At 36.8% G+C, this 13,140-nt stretch overlaps 1 pseudogene; it reads left to right on the forward strand.

The window, feature by feature from the left end:
- Positions 1 to 5,252: 5,252 nt before the first annotated feature.
- Positions 5,253 to 13,140, forward strand: part of LOC118888363 — a 35,374-nt pseudogene continuing 27,486 nt past the window's right edge.

A 13,140-nucleotide genomic window follows, 5' to 3' on the forward strand; every position in this document is an offset into this window, starting at 1 on the left:
GCAAAAGCTAACAGAATTCAGCACCACAACACCAGCTTTACAACAAATGCTAAAGGAACTTCTCTAGGCAGGAAACACAAGAGAAGGAAAAGACCTACAATAATAAACCCAAAACAATTCAGAAAATGGTAATAGGAACATACATATCGATAATTACCTTAAATGTAAATGGATTAAATGCTCCCACCAAAAGACATTGACTGGCTGAATGGATCGAAAAATAAGACCGTATATATGCTGTCTACAATAGACCCAGTTCAGACCTAGGGACACATACAGACTGAAAGTGAGGGGATGGAAAAAGATATTCCACGCAAATAGAAATCAAAAGAAAGCTGGAGTAGGAATTCGCATATCAGACAAAATAGACTTTAAAACAAAGACTATTACAAGAGACAAACAAGGACACTACATAATGATCAAGGGATCAATCCAAGAACAAGATATAACAATTGTAAATATTTATGCACCCAACATAGGAGCACCTCAATACATAAGGCAAATACTAACAGCCATAAAAGGGGAATTCGACAGTAACACAATCATAGTAGGAGACTTTGACACCCCACTTTCAACAATGGACAGATAGTCCAAAATGAAAATAAATAAGGAAACACAAGCTTTAAATGATACATTAAACAAGATGAACTTAATTGATATTTATAGGACATTCCATCCAAAAACAACAGAATACACATTCTTCTCAAGTGCTCATGGAACATTCTCCAGGATAGATCATATCTTGGGTCACAAATCAAGCCTTGGTAAATTTAAGAAAATTGAAATCATATCAAGTATCTTTTACGACCACAACGTTATGAGACTAGATAACAATTACAGGAAAAAATCTGTAAGAAATACAAATACATGGAAGCTAAACAACAAACTACTTAATACCCAAGAGATCACTGAAGAAATCAAAGGGGAAATCAAAAACTACCTGGAAACAAATGACAATGAAAACACGATAGAAAACCTATGGGATGCAGCAAAAGCAGTTCTAAGAGGGAAGTTTATAATAATACAATCCTACCTCAAGAAACAAGAAACATCTCAAATAAACAACCTAACCTTACACCTAAAGCAATTAGAGAAAGAAAAACAAAAAACCCGCAAAGTTAGCAGAAGGAAAGAAATCATAAAGATCAGGTCACAAATAAATGAAAAAGAAATGAAGGAAATAATAGCAAAGATAAATAAAAACTAAAAGCTGGTTCTTTGAGAATATAAACAAAATTGATAAACCATTAGCCAGACTCATCAAGAAAAAAGGGAGAAGACTCAAATCAATAGAATTAGAAATGAAAAAGGAGGAGTAACAACTGACACTGTAGAAATAAAAAGGATCATGAGAGATTACTACAAGCAACTATATGCCAATAAAATTGACAACCTGGAAGTAATGGACAAATTCTTAGAAATGCACAACGTTCGAAGACTGAACCAGGAAGAATAGAAAATATGAACAGACCAATCACAAGGACAGAAATTGAAACTGATTAAAAATCTTCCAACAAACAAAAGCCCAGGACGAGATGGCTTCACAGGCGAATTCTATCAAACATTTAGAGAAGAGCTAACACCTATCCTTCTCAAACTCTTCCAAAATATAGCAGGGGAGGAACACTCCCAAACTCATTCTATGAGGCCACAATCACCCTGATACAAAAAACCAGACAAAGATGTCACAGAGAAAGAAAACTACAGGCCAATATCACTGATGAACACAGATGCAAAACTCCTCAACAAAATACTAGCAAACAGAATCCAAAAGCACATTAAAAGGATCATACATTATGATCAAGTGGGGCTTATTCCAGGAATGCAAGGATTCTTCAATATACGCAAATCAATCAACGTGATACACCATATTAACAAACTGAAGGAGAAAAACCATATGATCATCTCACTATATGCAGAGAAAGCTTTCGACAAAATTCAACACCCATTTATGATAAAAACCCTCCAGAAAGTAGGCATAGAGGGAACTTTCCTCAACATAATAAAGGCCACATATGACAAACCCACAGCCAACATCATCCTCAATGGTGAAAAACTGAAACCATTTCCACTAAGATCAGGAACAAGACAAGGTTGCCCACTCTCACCACTATTATTCAACATAGTTTTGGAAGTTTTAGCCACATCAACCAGTGAAGAAAAAGAAATAAATGGAATCCAAATCGGAAAAGAAGAATTAAAGCTGTCACTGTTTGCAGATGACATGATACTATACATAGAGAATCCTAAAGATGCTACCAGAAAACTACTAGAGCTAATCAATGAATTTGGCAATGTAGCAGGATACAACATTAATGCACAGAAATCTCTTGCATTCCTATGCACTAATGATGAAAAATCTGAAAGTGAAATTAAGAAAACACTCCCATTTGCCATTGCAACAAAAAGAATAAAATATCTAGGAATAAACCTACCTAAGGAGACAAAAGACCTGTATACAGAAAATTATAACACACTGATGAAAGAAATTAAAGATGATACAAACAGATGGAGAGATATACCATGTTCTTGGATTGGAAGAATCAACATTGTAAAAATGACTCTACTACCCAAAGCAGTCTACAGATTCAATGCAATCCCTATCAAACTACCACTGGCATTTTTCACAGAACTAGAACAAAAAATTTCACTATTTGTATGGAAATACAAGAGACCCCGCATAGCTAAAGCAATCTTGAGAAAGAAAAACGGAGATGGAGGAATCAGGTTCCCTGACTTCAGACTATACTACAAAGCTACAGTAATCCAGACAGTATGGTACTGGCACAAAGACAGAAATATAGATCAATGGAACAGGATAGAAAGCCCAGAGATAAACCCACACACATATGGTCACCTTATCTTTCATAAAGGAGGCAAGAATATACAGTGGAGAAAAGACAGCCTCTTCAATAAGTGGTGCTGGGAAAACTGGACAGCTACATGTAAAAGAATGAAATTAGAACATTCCCTAACACCATACACAAAAATAAACTCAAAATGGATTAAAGACCTAAATGTAAGGACTGACACCATCAAACTCTTAGAGGAAAACATAGGCAGAACACTCTATGACATACATCACAGCAAGATCCTTTTAGACCCACCTCCTAGAGAAATGGAAATAAAAACAAAAATAAACAAATGGGACCTAATGAAACTTAAAAGTTTTTGCACAGCAAAGGAAACCATAAACAAGATGAAAAGACAACACTCAGAATGGGAGAAAATAGTTGCAAACGAAGCAACTGACAAAGGATTAATCTCCTAAACATACAAGCAACTCATGCAGCTCAATATCAAAAAAAATAAAAAACCCAATCCAAAAATGGGCAGAAGACATAAATAAACATTTCTCCAAAGAAGATATACAGATTGCCAACAAACACATGGAAGAATGCTCAACATCATTAATCATTAGAGAAATGCAAATCAAAACTACAATGTGATATCATCTCACACCAGTCAGAATGGCCATCATCAAAAAATCTACAAACAATAAATGCTGGAGAGGGTGTGGACAAAAGGGAGCCCTCTTGCACTGTTGGTGGGAATGTAAATTGGTACAGCCACTATGGAGAACAATATGGAGGTTCCTTAAAAAACTAAAAATAGAACTACCATACGACCCAGCAATCCCAGTACTGGGCATATACCCTGAGAAAACCATAATTCAAAAAGAGTCATGTACCACAATGTTCATTGCAGCTCTATTTACAATAGCCAGGACATGGAAGCAACCTAAGTGTCCATCGACAGATTAATGGATAAAGAAGATGTGGCACATATATACAATGGAATATTACTCAGCCATAAAAAGGATCGAAACTGAGTTATCTGTAGTGAGGTGGATGGACCTAGAGACTGTCATACAGAGTGAAGTAAGTCAGAAAGAGAAAAACATATTCCGTATGGTAACACATATATATGGAATCTAAGAAAAAAGAATGGTCAGAAGAACCTAGGGGCAAGATGGGAATAAAGATGCAGACCTACTAGAGAATGGACTTGAGGACATGGGGAGGGGGAAGGGTAAGCTGGGACCAAATGAGATAGTGGCATGGACATATATACACTACCAAACATAAAATACATAGTTAGTGGGAAGCAACCGCATAGCACAGGGAGATCAGCTCGGTGCTTTGTGACCACCTAGAGGGGTGGGATAGGGAGGTTCGGAGGGAGGGAGACCCAAGAGGGAAGAGATATGGGGACATATGTATATGTATAACTGATTCACTTTGTTATAAAGCAGAAACTGACACACCAGTGTAAATCAATTATACTCTAATAAAGATGTTAAAAATAATAATAATAAAATAACACACTAAATAAATAAATAAATAAACAAGAACAGTGACAAAACCTTCACAGTTACCACCATCAGGTGAAATACTGAATTATTTCCAGGTGAGTTTAGGAAGCAGTTAAAGGTGTTAACTCTCACCACTTTATATTCAATATTGTACAAGAGGTTCTTGCTAGCAAAATATGGCAAGAAAATAAAATAAAGGCCATCAAACTGGAAAACTGTCCTTATCTGCAAATAACATAATCTTGTATGTAGAAAATTCTAAACTATTTGTGAATATAGAAAACTAGTAGAAAAAATAAGTGAATTTATAAAGTTCACCAACTACAGGGTCAATATACAAAAATCAATTTCATTTCTATGAGATGTTAATTCTCCCAACACTCATCTATATGTTCCACACAATCTAGTCAAAATCCCAAAAGGAGTTTTTGTAGAAATTGACATTTTTTTCTAATATATATATCAAAAACTAAGAATCTAGAATAGGCAAACAATTTTGAAAAAGAAAACAAAGTTGGAGGACTCACACTATCTGATTTTAGGACTTACTCTAGAGCTAAGTACTGTTTTAAGCATAAGCAAATAGAACAGATTAGAATACAGAGTACAGAACTGGAGCCTCACCTATAAGAGCTATTGAATTTTGACAAAGATTACAAGGCAATTTGTGGTAAAGAGATAGTCTTTTCAAGAAATGGTGGAGGAACAATTGGAAATTGCAGTGGGTTGATTAGTATCTCTCCCCCCCCAAAAAAATTATCTTCACTCAGAACCTCAGAACGTGATGTTATTTGGAGAAAGTTTCTTTGCAGATGTAATTAGTTAAGGAGCTCAGGATGATGCCATACTGGATTTAGAATGGGCCCTAAATCCAATGACTGATGTTCTTACAAGAAGAGGAGAGAACAAGAGACATAACGAAGAAGGCCATGTGAAGATGGAGGCAGAGATTGCAGTTATGCTATCACAAGCCACGGATGGCCTGGAGCCACCAAAAGCTGGAAGAGGTAAGGAAGGACTCTTCCCTAGAGACCTGCTGACACCTTGATTCTCGATTTCTGGCTTCTGGAAATGTGAAACAACAAATTTTATTATTTTAAGCCACCCAGATAGTGGTAATTTGTTATGACAGTCCTAGAAAACTAATACAGATGCCATATGGGGAAAAAGTGAACCTCTACTCTTACCTCACACCATACTAAAAAATTAATTGAAGATAGATCATAGACCAAAGTAAATGTTAAAACTGTAAATCTTCTAGAAGAAAATATAGAATATCTCTATGACATTGGCAGTGGTAAAGATTTCCTGGACAGATCACAAAAAGCACTGGGCTTCCCTGGTGGCGCAGTGGTTGAGAATCTGCCTGCCAATGCAGGGGACACGGGTTCGAGCCCTGGTCTGGGAAGATCCCACATGCTGCGGAGCGACTAGGCCCGTGAGCCACAATTGCTGAGCCTGCGCATCTGGAGCCTGTGCTTTGCAACGAGAGGTTGCGATAGTGAGAGACCCGCGCACCGCGATGAAGCGTGGTCCCCACTTGCCGCAACTGGAGAAAGCCCTCGTACAGAAACGAAGACCCAACACAGCCATAAATAAATAAATTAAATAAATAAATAAATAAATAATTAAAAAAAAAAAAAGCACTAATCATTTATAAATGGATACATTGAACTTCATCAAAATTTAAAACTTCTTCAAAAATACCATTAAGGAAGTGAAAAGGCAAACCACTGACTGAGAAAATACAACGTTCACATTTGACAAAATACTACATTTGAGATATATAAGAAACTCCTAAAAATCAATAACAAAAAGACAACTCAATAAAAATAAGCAAAGGACTTGAGCACATACTTCACAAAGAAAGATTCTAAATCACCAATAGTCATATGAAATGTACTCAGCATTATTTGTCATTAGTGAAGTATAAATTGAAACCACAATAGGAGGGTGACGTTAGGGTGAAAAGTGTATGGGAACTCTCTGTACTATCATTATAATTTTTCTAAATATAAAGTTATTTCAAAATAGTTTTTTTAAAAAACCCAATGAGATACTACCACATACCACCAGATGGCTAAAATTAAAAATACCAACAACACCAATATTGGCAAGGATATGAAGCAAATGGAACTCATATATTGCTGGTGGCCATGTAAAATTTTATAAACAATTTCAAAAAACATCTGAAAACTTCTTTAAAATTAAACCTATATCTACTCTGACACAGCCATTAGACTCCTAGGTATTTACCTAGGAGAAGTGAAAACAAATGTCGACAAAATGACTTGTACATGAATGTTTATAGCAGCATTATTCAATATAGCTCCAAATCAGAAACAACTCAAATTCTATCAATAGGGGAATAGATAAAACAATTGTGATATATTCATACAATGGTCTATTCCTCAATAGTAAGAAATCATAAGCAATTAATACATGAAACACCATGGATAAATCTCAAAAACATTATATTAAGTAAAAGAAGCTACATACAAAAATGTGCATTCTATATGCTTCCATGCATATGACATTCAAGAACTGGCAAAACTAATCTGGGGGAATATAAAATAAAATAGTGGCTGCCAGTGGCAGTAGAGATTGACTGGAAGGGAACACAAAAGAATTTTGGGGGGTGGTAGAAATATTCTATATCTTTACTGAGGTTGTGGTTACATAGGTATATACATTTTTCATAATTCCTCAGTTTTACATTTAGTGTATTTCACTATATGTAAATCTCACTTCAATTTTAAAGAAAGAAAAAGAAAAAATAATCTTAGTCTCAGAGAGGCTAATGGATTGCCTAAAGTTTTATTTCAAGTTTATGCAGGTGTCTTCAGACCTAGATCTCATTGTCTCAGCAAACACCTTTATAGTAGGCAACTGATACTCCAACAACAAAAATGAGCAATTCCATACTCTTAGCACTTCAAGTCCAGTCCCAGGTGTATGAGAAGCTAATCCACTGTCTTCCAGCCTCCCTTTTTCTCCCTTCAGGTGCAGGTCTCAGATGTGTCTCCAACTCCTAAAAGAATGGGAGTTCTTCATAGAATACTTCAACTTTGCTGTCCAACTTGTCCAAGCCATATCCCCAAAAGCAAGAAGTATAAATGCATTTCAACCACCTCATTGGGTTTATTATGTTTGTTGGAAAAGCCAAATATGGAGCTGTCAACCTTTTGCTAGAGAAGTGAAACAGTAAGATAGGCACAAGATATTATACCCCAGTGCTTAACCTGTCTTGTGGTACCATAACTAAAGGCTATTTTTCTACCTGTTTTGCTTTAATGACCTAGGATTTTAGTTTCCTGATTGCTACTGTCTAAGCATACCCTGATATAGCTATAGTCCCAGAAGTTGAAGGGGTATTAAGGGACTACCGTTGCAGCCCTTCATAAATACGTCTAATCTTAGGATATGCCAACTCAACAGAATAATTGATGGTATACTCTCAGAATGACCTAATACTTCATAAAGTACTTGCATACACATTTACCATTTCAGCTACATCCTCTCATCTTGCGAACTTGATGAAGAGATCTGTTTCTCGATAATAGTAGCTATCATTTACTGAACACTTTAATCAGGCACTGCTGTGCATTGTTATATTTTATCCCCAAAACAACCCTATTAGATAAGTATTACTATATTCATATTTATTTTTCAGATGAAGAAACTGAGATGCAGAGAGGTCACACAATTAGTAGGTGGCAGATCTGGAAATTCAACTCAGGTTTGCCTGACAACGGAGCTCTCACTCAAATACTATGCCATGCTGCTTTCTTGCTGAATATTTATCAGGCCCATAGCCTGGGTTTGCTCACAAAGGGAGTTTGAGACATGAAAGCAACATTTGATATTTTATAGTAAATTCACCCCTGTATGATGGAAGGAGAAAAGAGGGTATGTGATCACACTTAGAAAATTGTTTCAAGAAATGAAAAGGGGGAAGGATTACTAGGAGAATCAAGTTATCAAAATATTTTCCTGGATAGTCTCTGTAATCATTGCAGAGCAGGTAAGGGAAATAATAAGTCATTGCCCAGAGACCCTGCCCCTTGAGTATCCAAAAGAGTAAAGCTTCTTGGAAATTGAATTTATAGCCATTAAATGTTTTCATTGCAATGCAATGCTTTCTTATTCAAGTCATTAACGGCAGTTGGAAATATTTGGGGACCTCAAGGTAAATTGTTCGGCCTTGATAGGAATCTGGCATGACTTGCAAAGTGTTACAGAAGGCAGGTCCAGAATATGAGACCTGATCTCTTCTTAGATACCACAGTGGGGTGTCTCTGGGTCCAGTCCTTAAAAGCTTCTACCTCACACAGGCAGTGGAGCCATCATTTTTTCAGAATAAGAAAATAATTTCTTTCAGTTCATGCCACAGGTATGAAGAAGAGTTTTTCAAGTTTCCCTGAATAGTTTTCCATATTTCTTGCAACAATAGAAGACTATTCAAATTAACCTCATCCATTCAGGTATTTAACATCAATAATATTCACATTCAGAGATAAAAGGAGCTTTTATATCTCGAGAGCTTCTTATTAACTGTTCTTATCTGGTCAAATTTCACTAGGCAGACCACAGGAAGTTGTAGATCCTAGCGCTTCCCGGATATTGGACTTTCTCCTACATCTCTGCCTGGGAACTGCCAGCTGAGTTATTGCTGTCGGAGAATTATGCAGTGTGTCTGGGCTTTGAGGTTATCTGATCAGCACAGGCAATGGTAAGTAAAGTTTATTTTCCCCTCGGCCAAAGAATTATAAACTCAGAGTCTCAGGCCTGGAATAACTTAAAAAGCCATTTTGTCCAACTTCTAGTCAATGCCTACATCACTTGAGCATCATATTCAGGCCCCTGTAATATTAATAGAATAGAAGTAAATTTATCGAATACTTACTGTATACCAAGGATAATGCTTTATCAATCATCTCATTTAATATCCATAACATCACTCTAGAGTAGAAATTATTTTATAAATGACAAAAGTAAAACTCAGAGAAGTTAGATGGTTTGGCCAAGGTCACATGAAGTAGCAAGGGCAAGATTCAAACCCATGTCTGTCTGCAGAGCCCATACCCTTAAACACCACATTGCCCCTCATAGCTCAATTATCTAGGATAACTCCAACTTCTAATACTCCATCATGATATTCCTGAAAGTTTCCTGGTAATTGTCAGAACATCCATATCAGTTTCAGATTCAGAAAATTCAGTTACCATTCCTCTACCTTCTCATTTTCCCTCTTCTCCCAACAAAAACAACTCTACTTTGATTTTTAATATTAGTCCCTTTTCACGGTGAGAAAAAAAAATGGCTAGCAGAAAAATGAAACTGGTCATCAAATCATGAAATTCCAAGACAAAATAAAAGCCTCTATTGAAGACAATACAGGAAATTTGGAACAAAATATAAATCTGTCAAGTGAACTCAAGATCCCCTGGTCAAAATACATCTCTCAGTTGTTCACTGGGTTCTGTAATAGAGTGGCAAGACTTGTTTGTCTGACTTGTTTAAAGTTATTTGTATTCAGAGGTCCTCTCCTCTTCTACCTGCTGGGTGGTGACTACTTCCAGAGCAGGGACCATGTCTTTCACTTACCTCTGTTTCTTTTAAAGAATCTACATATTTATCCTTCCAACATTTATTGAGCACCCTTTCTGTCCTTGACACTGTACTAAGCACTGGATACACTTAAAAAAACATACTCTCTCTCTCAGTCTAGTGAGGAAACCAAACTGAACAAACAGCTGCAGCTTAATACACAGAGTGCTCTAATAGAAGTATATGCAGAGTCCTATAAGAACACAACAGGTAGCACAGAATGTACATTACAGATGCTCAAAATTCGTTTGTTAAATTTAAGTTACTTAAATAGAAGAAGAGTTTAGCTCAGTAGAGGGGAACCATGAGGTGGATCAAGGCCAAAAAATGTGTCTATAACCAATGGTTTCTCAGTATACACTCCTCCTTGCCTCCCACTTACTTCCCCAAATTAAGCACACAGAGGCTAAGGATATTAAAATGTAAGAACAAATTCTCTATCCTTAGTGTTTTACCCCCAACATTTCACTCTGCAAATGTAATCTTAAAGGAGAGTATCCTAGTATCACATGGCCCAGAAATAAGTTATGAGTGGGTTGGAACTGACGGTAGTGGCAGAAGTGATGTAACCAAAACTTTCTTGTGTTAGTACTGATTAAAGCTTTAGGGTTAGAGAGGGTGGGGTGATGGATGCTTACCATGGGTGGATTAATAGTAACAAGCTAAAAGTGATATGGAGGTAAGAGCCTCTGGAAATTGGGAATAGACAGTTGTATAATGTTGGCTGGTAGAGAACAGTAAGTAATTGATGTTTCCAGCAGAGGTAAACAGTAAATAGGACTAGGTAATCTTACTGAAGTAATGAAAACCAATTACTAAACTAGATTATAGATTATTTGGGGATGGTTATTAGGAAAAATGTTTGGGTGACATACCAGTAGGAAAGGAACGGATCTGCTATCACCTCAGGAAAAAAGAGCTCGACGTGTATGAGATTTTCCTATCTCCCTTTTCTTCCTCCCTCTTCCTCCCTCTGTACCCCCTCTGTGCTCACATTTCTTTCTTTCCTTGCCCTCATCTTTCTTTTTGCTCCCTAATTTCTGTCAAACAAGTATTTATTGACCCCTATTGTGGACAAAGCATTATACCAGGTAAGGAAATAAATGATACATGGTTTCTGCCCTCAAAAAGCTTACAACATAGAGAGGGAGATAAACATGTACTATATATACTCAATTAGCTACAATTTATTGAAAAGAGTGATATGTACTATAACAGAGGAAGAAAAAACCAAAAATACTGTGAGAGAACACTAGAGGAAAATATTAATTCTGAATTGGGAGAAAGGATTCTTGGAAGAGATTGATCAATAAATGTCTAGAATTTTAATGGAGAGAATAGGATGGTTAGCCATTCTGGTCAGAGGTGTGTGACCAAAGTCATAGAAAGTGGCATGTCTGGGGAATGGTGAGTGTGGAAAATCTATGGAGGCCAACTCATCCTAGTTTGCCTGGATTCCCCAGGTTTGGGCACTTGAAGTCCTCCATTCCAGGAACCCTCTTAGTCCTGGGCAGAGAGTTTTGGTGTAGGACATTGAGTACATACATCATAGGGAGCAAATAAACAAAGGGAAAACCAAGGATCAGTGAATATAACTGAAAGAAAGTTAGGTTGAGGACAAATAATGAAGGATAATGAAAGGTACTGAATGTCAGGCTAAGAAGTTATGACTTGATTTCATAGGCAGTGGAGAATGAAACAAGGGTTTTGGATAAAGGAGTGATATAATCAAAATATAAGATTACTCTGGCAAAAATGTCCAGGACAGATGAAAAGGATAAAAAACTATTTTGGAACCTATTGACAGAGTCCATGCAAAAGGTACAGAAAAGACTTTGACAAGGGAATCTCTATCAGGGATGGAGCAGAAAAGCCACATTAAAGAGACAGTGCAGTTTGGTGATACGTTAGTGGCTGATATGGGAAACTTAAGGAAAGAGGGATGATGACTAAGTTTCTCAACCTGCTTTATTGGGAAAATTCAGATGCCATTAGTACAAGTAGGGAAGTAACAATGACAGTTTTAAATAGGATGGTGACAAGTACATTTTAATTTTTTAAATTTTAGTTTCCAATAGTCTGGGGCTTCAGAGGCCAAATGGACATGTGACTCTTGGGCTAAACAAAAGCTATCTGGCCTCTAGCTGTAAGCTTTTGGAGTCATGAGTACAAAGAGTTAGATGAAGTCATAAAACTAGATATGACTATCCATGGACAGAATAAAGTTACAGAAATTAGGAAGGAATATATGGTAGTCATTAGAGTCTTTCCCAAGTAATCCAGTTCTCATTTCCTTCCAGATACATGACATCATTGCCATATGATTGTTTAGCCAACTAAACATGAGTAAAAGTGACTTCCAGGCAGAAGCTTAAAGAGGCAATGCACAATTCAATATGCCTCTTTTTTCCTGCCTCAGCAATCATTAAAGCATACATAAAGAAGACTCCTCAGTAAGTCTGGGTCCCTGGGTGACTTCAATGAGCAGAGACCCACCACAGATGAAAAAGTAGCATGAGCAAGAAGTAAACTTTTGTTGTTTCAAGCCACCCAAAATTTGAGGGTTGTTTGTTGCTTTAGAGCAAGCTAGCTTATCTTGAATGCTACAGAAACTTTAGAAATACATACATTTAGAAGTTAGAAAGAAGAAGAAGCTAACATGGTAAAAGGATAATCAGAGAGGTGAGAGGTGAACTGAGAGAAATGGATCTTAGAAGATAAAGGAAGAAAAAATTTCAAGAGGTGGGAATGGTAAGAAGTGTTAGATGAAATTAAAGACAGAGAAAGAACACTGGATTTGGTCCTTAGTAGTCCATTGGGTCACTTTCTAGTAGGTACAGTTGTGTGATGGAAATCGAAGCTCTGAGTTGACTTACTAATCTTGTATAGCTGAAACTTTGTACCCTTTGACTAATACCTCCTCATTTCTCCTTCCCTGCCCCCTGTCCCTGGCAACCACCATTCTACTCTCTGCTTCAATGAGTTTGACTATTTTAGATTCCTCATATAAGTATTATCACCTAGTATTTGTCTTCCTAGTCTGGCTTATTTCGCTTAGCATAATGCCCTCCAAGTTCATCCATGTTGTCGCAAGTGGCAGGATTTCCTTCTTTGTCAAGGCTGAATAATATTCCATCACGTGTACATACGACATTTTCTTTATCCATTTATCCACCAGTGGACATTTAGGTTCCTTTCATGTTTTGACTATTGTG

Source organism: Balaenoptera musculus, chromosome X (genome assembly GCF_009873245.2).
Source record: "Balaenoptera musculus isolate JJ_BM4_2016_0621 chromosome X, mBalMus1.pri.v3, whole genome shotgun sequence".
NCBI classification, from domain to species: Eukaryota; Metazoa; Chordata; class Mammalia; order Artiodactyla; family Balaenopteridae; genus Balaenoptera; species Balaenoptera musculus.